Raw genomic sequence first — 7,867 nt, 5'->3', positions numbered from 1 at the left:
GAGACATCATTGTTCCACTTAGCTATGTATTCATTGGTCACTTCCCATATGTGCACTGACTGGGGATGGAACCTGCAACCTTGGTGTTTCCGGATGGTGCTCTAAGTGACTGGGCTAGCTGGACAGGACCACAGGATTCTTTTACATTTTCTTTTTTTTTTTTAATTTTTAATTTTAGAGAGAAAAAGGAATGGAGAGAGAGAAAAAAAAACATTGTTTTTGTTGTTCCACGTATTTATGCATTCATTGGTTAAGTCTTTTATGTGCCCTGACTGGGGATCTGTAAAGCCAGTGGCCAAGGCCAGGGCCACTATCACAGCAGCCTGGCCCATGCAGGTTCGCATTGGATTCGGACAGTCGGTAAAGAAACAACGGAGCCACAAACTGGTGGGCCATAGTCTTTAATCCTAGCTTGCACCTGGCGGGCAAGTAAAAACACACACTGGGCTCCAAAACCCACTCACATTCAGTGCTCACAAAGCCACTGACTTATCTGAGTTTCCTAGAATCAAGGGTTTCTAGCTCACCAGACTTATTCACCTCTGTTCCCCATCTCCTTCCTTCTCCAGCATCAAACTGCACAAACTGGCCTTTCACTCAATACTCCGCCATCTTGGCTGCTTCTCCTGGCCACATGGCCTCTTTCTGCTCTCTTCTCTCTGCTTTCTCCTCTAATGATAATCTCAGGAACCAAGAGTAAACTCTCGTTTTGCCCCTGTTTTATAGTGTAGAAATCCAAACCTTTAATCCAATATACAAAATAGGGAAGTCTCTAATACAAAGTCACTTATCTGGGGCATGATTGGATTGTACCACTCCACATCAAAAAGGGTGGGAAAGGCTTAATCCCAAAACCAAGCCCCAGGCTACAACGATCTTGCCTGCCCCAACACACATTAATATCACCTGGGCAACGGCCTCCACGTGGGCAGCGTCATCTTTAACAAAGTGAGCATAATACATTTATCTGTCCAACAGGATCGAATTCCCAATACTCAACCTTGGCATCTCAGGAGGATGCTCTAACCAGCTGGGGTACCTGACCGGGGCTCCCGCAGGGTTCTTGAGGCTTCTCCCCACAGCACTCCCAGCGCCTCTTTTCTCTGCCCTGTCTCCCTTTCCCCTCCCTCCCTCCCCTTCCCTCTCCCACCCCTGCCCTGACATCCTTGGAAGATAAGGCAGTCGGAGTCAGCAGGCGAAATTTTTTTTACCAGATGGCATAAGATTATAGTTAAAAGTTGAGGTTGTAAAATTCAACAGACATGGGCTTGAAATCCAGCTCTGCAACATACCCACCGTGGGCAAGTCCCTTTACCTCCCTGAGTCTCAGGTTCCCCAACTGTAAAGTGGGAATCATTAATAGCACCCACTGTATAAGGTTATCAGGCTTAAATTAGATAATATAGATAAAGGGTTGAATACATGCTGTCCCTAGTTAATAAATGATACTACTTGACATCATCGTCACCATTACCCCCATGCGTTTGCACGCATACGTACTTATCCTGTGAAGTAAACCCAGGGGTTAGTCTGTGGGGTGCCTATGGTTTGTTTTTCCCTACGGGGATCAGACGGATCATCTCATTCTACCACTTGCTTTCTTTCCTCAGTAGCACCTCTTTGGATCTACTAACGTCAGTGAGAAAGGAAGGAGGAGGGAAATCCCAGGTCTGGACACTAGGCAAGCTTCATGACTGAACAGCCTGTAACTCACAAACCTCTCTCTTAGTCCACGGAGTACTTGACTTCGATGCACTCACCTTTGCTCGCCCTGTGGCTTATCTATTTTATTTTTGCAAACAAACCCGATCCTTCTCTGCCTGAATCACCCTCAAGCCTCAGGTTCTAAAACAACATCCTTCTCTCTGCCCCGCCTGGGCAGACTACCCATCAGCTCTGGCCAGGGGGAGGGGCGCTCTGCGAGCTGCGTTTATTTCTTCTCTACAAGATTCTGGAAAGACGGCTCAGAGGCGGCAAGGCCTGTTGTCAAAGGCACTTTTCTTGAGCCCAGAGTCTTTGGCAGCTGGGATAATCAAGAAGAAAAACCAGAAAGGCACATGTCACCACTAAGCGCGGAGTGCACACCTGAGATGAGACCCCGGAATCGACCCTGTCCCGGCCACTGACTTTCTCCTGGAGATGAAATGCCCTGAATCAGGAGACATTCTGGTGCAAATGTAGCCCAGTGACTTCCTCCTGCCACACAGGGTGGAATTTTCCTTGGAAGTGTCACATTTTTTCTGCTCATGACAGCCTCGTTGGAGTGAAATAGCCATTGTTTCTCTCCCTGGCCTGCAGGTCCAGAACTGAGCCAAACACAACAGCCCAGCCACAGAGCAGAAAACTGGTGTCCTAAGATGAACACGGGACAGACACAGGACACCTGTGTGACTGGGAGTGGGGAGCCCACCTGCCTCTCTCCATTCCAGATACTTCCAGGCTCAGCCTAACTCACCACCACACAGACACACACACAATATTAATTATACCCCTAGTCTGGGGGACCAAAAAGCATGAGATTTTAGAATCTCTAAAGAGAGCAAATGTTCTGACAGTAATGGCTCTACAATCAATGGCCTGTCCTTCATAACCAGCAACTTGGCCCCCTTGGCCAGTTCATTCAGTGCAGTAGCCATCATGGCCACCCCACCCCCCAACCCCAGCCCGTTTCTATCTGCTAACCCACATCTACTGGTCACAGACATCAACCGTAGGATTTCTTTATGGTTTGGTCATTATCTTTTTTTTTTTTTTTTATAAATAAAATGTTATTTTAATGGAGTGACATCAATAAATCAGGATACATATATTCAAAGAAAACATGTCCAGGTTATCTTGTCATTCAATTCTGTTGCATACACATCACCCAAAGAGAGATTGTCCTCCGTCACCTTCTGGTTTGGTCATTATCTTGTGTGCTTTACAGCCCTTCCCTGGGTTTCATTCCCAGCCCCCACCCTAGCTATCTTCTTCCTGATATCACGGCCTCCTCCTGAGGATGGATTATTGAAAGCAAGGGCCTTTCAGAGACACTGACCTTGACAATCCGTCCACAGAAAGAGTCTTTGTTGGATAAATGGATTGATAGATAGGCAGGTGGACAGGTGGATGGATGGATGTGTGGATTGATGGAGGGATGAAAGGAAGGAAGGAAGGAAGGAAGGAAGGAAGGAAGGAAGGAAGGAAGGAAGGAAGGAAGGAAGGAAGTTAGGGCAACAATCTCTAACAGTCATTTTTTACTCTCTATGCAGAAGGAAAGAAAAACAAGCAGTTTTATAGACAACCAAATGACTTTGTATTGGCCCAGCCAGGAAGGAACACCCTGTCCAATGCTTAGGTCAGTGGTTCTCAAAGTATGCATCCTAGAAGATTTCCAGCTGTGCCCTATGGTATTCCAGAGATATATGTGCCTGTTGGGGACCAAAGAACCAACAAGGTTTTTGGAGTTTAGATTCTTGGGGGACAGAGGTGTGGGGAATTGGCTGTAAGCTGACAGTCTGCCCAACCCCCCACCTCACTTGCCTGATTAGGTTGCAAAAGGCTGTTAAGCTGTGGTGCTGGATTGTTTACACTACCCCCCATGTTCCCCAGAAAGACTGGAGGCAAGTTTCTTCTATCCTTTGTTTGGTGTAAGTTAAGATGATATGTATGGTGGGGGTTTTCTGCACTCAACACAATTAAGAGTAAAAAGAGAGGAATTCTTCAATGTATTGACGAGGAAATGAGAGTTTGCTTTCAAATATATGTCCAGACATTGAAGAAATAGTTAGAACACATCAGGCTCATGTTTCTCATAAACACAAGAATGAAAAAACTTAACACATTCATACTGGGACCTGCCAAATTTACTAAATCTTACTAAGAATGTATCTGTATATATAAAAAGATAACTTTTTTTGTCATTTTTTAATTTTTAACCCCTTTTTTATGAATTCTAAAAAGCATAACTCAAAAAATGTAACATAAAAATGTTTTTTAATGTCAGAATAAATTTAATTTTGTCGTATTTATTTCATTTAATTACCATGAAAACACGCTTGGACTTTATATATTTTTCTTTAATATTTGACTTAATCATTATAACATATTTCTCAGAAAGTTGTATATAGTGCGCCTACAATTATTTGTAGGATTTTAAATGTGCCACGACTTCAGAAAGGTTGAGAACCACTGACTTAGGTACAAGTGAAGGAGAGGGATGTGTCCAATGGAGCACATGTGTGCTTGAATGCTGTATGAGCATAACCCATTTGAATTCATCCTCCTCCACCAAATCTGTGTCTTCCCTCCCTTCCTTGAACTATTACTGTGTCACGGTTTGTAGCAGACAACAGTTATTTATTTCCATTGCACCCAGTTTTCTTCTGCTAACAGCCATATTTTCCTTGGGGGATGGATCCCTTCATTCACATTCAAGCTCTATGGCTCTGAGATCTCAGAATCTATGGCTGAGATCTCTGGCTCCAATCCCTCCCCACAAAGATGGATCAGGTAATTTTTTTTCCCAATATGTTATAAAAATTTCAAACAGAAAGCAAAATCAAAAGAATTTAATAATGAATACCTATGAACTCATCACCTAAATTCTACTATTAACATTTTACTACACTTGCTTTATCTCATGTCTGTTTATTTGTCTTCTGTATAGCGATTAAATCTATTTTATATTTCGTGCATTTCAAAGTAAACTGCAGACATAAGTACTCTTCCACCTAAATAGGGATTATTGACAAGAGTTCAATATTTGTTTACATCTTTTTATTGTAAAATATACATACAATAAAACACACATATCTTGACATTTGCTGAATTTTGTATACACTGCAGAGCCCAAATCCATATCAAGTTACAGACCCTCCTTTTCTACTCGCTCTCTGCCATCAACTCTCTGAGGCAAGTACTGTTCTGACTTTTCCACTTGGGCGGTTTCCAGTTTTAGGCAATTATAAAGCTGCTCTGACAATTACTGTTCGTTTTGGGGTTTTTAAAGATTTTTTTGTTTATTCATTTTAGAGAGAGGAGAGGGAGAGAACAGGGGAAGGAGCAGGAAGCATCAACTCCCATATGTGTCTTGACCAGGCAAGCCCAGGGTTTTGAACCGGTGACCTCGGCATTCCAGGTTGACAGTTTACCCATTGCACCACCACAGGTCAGGCCCTGTCCAACATTCTTTATGAACACGTATTTTCATTTTCCTTGGGGAAATGTATAAGTGCAGAACTGGTGCATTACAGAGTGGGGATATTTTTAGTTTATTAAGAACCTTGCACCCCTTTTTTTCTAAGTGGTAGTACCATTAAACAATCCCAAGGACAATACATAAGAGTTCCAGTTGCTCCATCACCTTGGTGACATATGATGTTGTCCACTTTTTAGTTTTGGCCAGTCAAGTGAGCGTGTAGTGATTTTCATTTGCATTTGCCTAATGACGAATGATGTTGAGCACATTTTGCTGTGCTTGTTTATTCATGTATTCATCTTCCTTTGTGATGTTCCTTCTTCCTCCCCCCACTTCATTGGGTTCTTTGCCTTTCCATTATTGAATTGTGGGAGTATCTTTATATATCATAGATACTAGTCTTGAGTCAGCTATACATTTTGCAAATATTTCCTCCCTCTCTGCAGCTTTTCTATTTTTTTTTTAAGAGCAAAACCCGGTTCCAATCAGGCAACGCCAACCTGTTTAGGACCACTCTCGCTTTCCGACCTTCTTAATGATGTGTTTTATGAGCATGTGATGCAATCAGGGCCTCCACTAATTAGTAAAATCTCCTTGCCATGGCCACGGAGATGATTTCAGGCACGGCTACATGACATCTTCAAGCCGATGAATCACCTTCTAGGAATGCTGGGACAAAAACAGACACTCTTTGTGGCTGGATAGAAGCCTGAGGAGATGCACTGTCTATCTCTGTTGGCATCCATCTTGCCACATGTGGAGAGAGCCAATCTGAGAATGGACTCGAGCCAGGGAAGCAGAGCCTAGAGACAGAGAGAGAAACCAGGTCTGTCTGAGTCCCTGCATTAGGCTCCGGGCCAATTAAACTGCTGTCCACATAGATCCCACATTGTCTTGCCTTTATACTTTTGCACATGCTGTTCCTTTCACCAGGACTGTCCTTAGGCCACATCTGCAAATGTCCACAGATCCTATCTGAGATGGCACTTCTTTCATCATATTTTTCTGATCTTTCTTGATTTTTCTGTGCCCATGCTAAAGTGACTTCTTCCTCTTCTGGGCACTAAATGTTATTGGTGTCTCTTAGCATATGTTATATATGTATTTATGTATCTTAGCATATAGTTCTATGTATTATTATTATGCTTTATTTAAAAACCACAACTGTAAGCTCATTTGTGCCTGGATCCATGTCTGATCTTGGTATTACTCACATAGTATGCCCTCAGAATATTTACTGGTAGAGATTTCTGGTGCTAGGAGCACAGGGAACCTTAGTTTTCTGCATGAGATCTTCCTGTGACTAATTATAAAAGGTGTTTTTTTTTTGTATTCAGAAAAAAATATATAAAGATTTTAAAACTCATTGAATGAGTGAATTAACTAGTAAGTGTATGTAGTAGCTTTAATTCCACGCCCAGGTTTCTACAGAGATACAGTCAATGCTATATTCTCCGTTTTGATTGCCCACCTCTTTTCTCACTTTGCTTTTTTTCTACTCCAGAAAGCACAAAGCAACAATCGGGGCGGCTAAGGTAGACAGGTGTGTTAGGAGGGTCATCTTTATCTTTCAAGAATCTGTTTCTTCTTCTCCTTTAGTGACCAACTCATCCCAGTCTTCCCAAGACTTTTCTGATTTTATTTATTTTTATTGATTGATTTTTAGAGAGACAGAGAGAGGACAGGAGGGAAGGAGGGAGGAGGAGGAGAGTGAGCGGGAGAGAGAGAAGCACTCATTTGTTGTTCCACTTAGTTGTGCATTCATTGGTTGCTTCCGGTATGTGCCCTGATTAGGGATCAAACCCGCAACCTTGGTGTTTCAAGAAGATGCTCCAACTGAGCTAACCAGCCAGGGCCAGGACTTTCTTCATTTTAACACCAAAAGCCCACATCCGCAGAAACTCTTCATTTCCAGACAAAACTGAACGGTTGATCACCTTCTGTACTCCTCCCAAAACCATGAATCTTACTGTATTACATGGAAGAGAAACTTTCACTGGTTCCTGTGGTAGGCAGAATTCTAAGATGGCAAAGCTCCTGTCCTCTAGTATAGACATCCTGTAGAGATGTAGATGAGACCTATGAATATAGTGGGATATCATTCCTGTGATTAGGTTACCAATGTCTTGACTTCGTTTTGAATTAATCGAAAGGGAGATTATCTTGGGTTGGCCTGACCTAATCAAGTGCATTCCTTTTTAAAAAAAAATTTATTCATTTTAGAGAGGAGAGAGAGTATGAGAGAGAGAAAGGGGAGAGGAGCAGGAAGCATCAACTCCCATATGTGCCTTGATCAGGCAAGTGCAGGATTTTGAACCGCCAAGTGCACTCTTAAAACAAAATGATGTGTCAAAGAGATGCGTTCCTGTGGGTCACGAACAGCCAGCCTCTATGAGTTCTACAGCCACAAAGAAGTGAATTAAAAACTAAAACAAATAAAAAAACACGAGAGTGCTTGCTTCAGCAGCACATATACAAAAACCCCATAAGCTTGGACCCCAAGCCTCAGATTAGGCTTCCTCTCCAGTGAATACCTTGATTTCAGCCCAGCTATACCTACCCTGTGACATGATTCTGATCTACTGAGTGTGAGATAATGAGTTCATTGTAAGCTGCTAAATTTGTGGTCACTTGTTATACAACAACAGAAAACTGATACGATCCCATAAATGGCACTCTCCCATAGAA

The sequence above is a fragment of the Saccopteryx leptura genome, chromosome 2 (assembly GCF_036850995.1).
Source record: "Saccopteryx leptura isolate mSacLep1 chromosome 2, mSacLep1_pri_phased_curated, whole genome shotgun sequence".
Lineage (NCBI taxonomy): Eukaryota > Metazoa > Chordata > Mammalia > Chiroptera > Emballonuridae > Saccopteryx > Saccopteryx leptura.
Note: the sequence above shows the minus strand (reverse complement) of the source record.